General features: G+C 48.7%; 1 protein-coding gene across 1 annotated transcript in view; it reads right to left on the bottom strand.

Moving 5' to 3' along the window:
- The window catches only part of Zmym4 (zinc finger MYM-type containing 4), a 127,087-nt gene that overhangs the window by 125,530 nt on the left and 215 nt on the right, over positions 1–1,342 (bottom strand). The window lies entirely within an intron of this gene.

Genomic DNA, 1,342 nt, shown 5'->3' with positions numbered 1-1,342 from the left:
TGGGAAGTAGAAAGTAGAAAAAGCCAAGATCTCCTGAGTAAATTGGGAGCATGGGGACCTTGGGGAAGGATTGAAGAGGGGAGGGGAGAGGCAGGGAAGGGAGAAGAGAAAAATGTAGAGCTCAATAAATATGAATTTAAAAAAAGAACAAGGAAAAAAATAAATAAAATTAAGGAGTAGGAAAAAAAGAAAAGACAAGACAGAAACTCCTAAGTTGCAATCCAACTCAAGGGCAACCCTGTATTCAAATCACAGATCAAAACCCTGGATTTTGCAGACTTAATTACGTAACACAAGAAAAAAAACTGCATTTCCTCGGCGACTAATGGGTTTCTGGTTTAACTATGAGGTTGAACTCACATAGCACTTCACACGGGGTTAGGCACACAGCACTCAGTGTGTTAAGTGTCTGTCTTCGAAGCGACACTTGTTTTATGCTGAAGGAAGAAGCATTTCGGTTAAGGTCCCATGTCAATGTTTTAATCAGGTTGCGTTAACAACTACCCCATCATTTGAGGCCAATTCCAAAAGGAAGACTCCAGATAGGCGACTTGATGCTTTAACAAGCTGACAAGGGGAAGTAAAAGAAATGCCTTCAAAAAATATTGCTCAATCGATAGTATTGCTCTCCATCTGAAGAAAACCACTTGCAATTATATTAAGAAAAAAAAAGTTTCAAGAGAAACTTTTACAAGGGTTCCAACAACTCCTACATAGACAAGGCTTCACCTAGGCAGGCAGGCTGGCAGGGTACATCCTCCTAACGACAAAACTTGCCACTCTTCCACGCTCCTAACTGCAGGTAAAGAAGCTAGAAGACTACAACGTATTTCTCGTTCTAAAAAAAAAAGAAAGAAAGAAAAAAAGAAAAGAAACCTTCCTCCAACATCAAGAGACAGCCCAACTTCTTCCGAGGTGAAGAGTACCGTGTCCACTTTGGATCTTGATAACGGTCAAGGGGGAGGGGAGAGATAGCAGGAAGATGAATTGGCTACGGTCGGTGTTCCCGCAGCACCCTCCCGGTGACGGCTCAGAAGGCAGCAGCCCCTCCACGACTTCTTCCCGCCACCGCTGCCCCCACCTGACCTCTCCCCAGAGAAACTTCCACGGACTCCGTTACCCTCGAGGATGCAGAAGCGGAGCCTGACACCGTGCGTCCCCTAGGCTCGCCAAGTAGGCACCCACGGCCCCCAAGCAGGGAAAGGGAGAGGACCAGAGCGGACCACGGCCCCCGCCCCTCCCCCTCGCCGCTGGCCAGCGAGCTTTGTCCCACCTGCAGAGAGGACCCCCGGGCCGCCTCGGGCTGCCCCGCCCTCGGGCCGTAGACCACCGCGCCACCCAC

This window comes from Microtus ochrogaster, chromosome 10 (genome assembly GCF_000317375.1).
Source record: "Microtus ochrogaster isolate Prairie Vole_2 chromosome 10, MicOch1.0, whole genome shotgun sequence".
NCBI classification, from domain to species: Eukaryota; Metazoa; Chordata; class Mammalia; order Rodentia; family Cricetidae; genus Microtus; species Microtus ochrogaster.
Note: the sequence above shows the minus strand (reverse complement) of the source record. Positions and strands in the feature narration are given on the sequence as shown.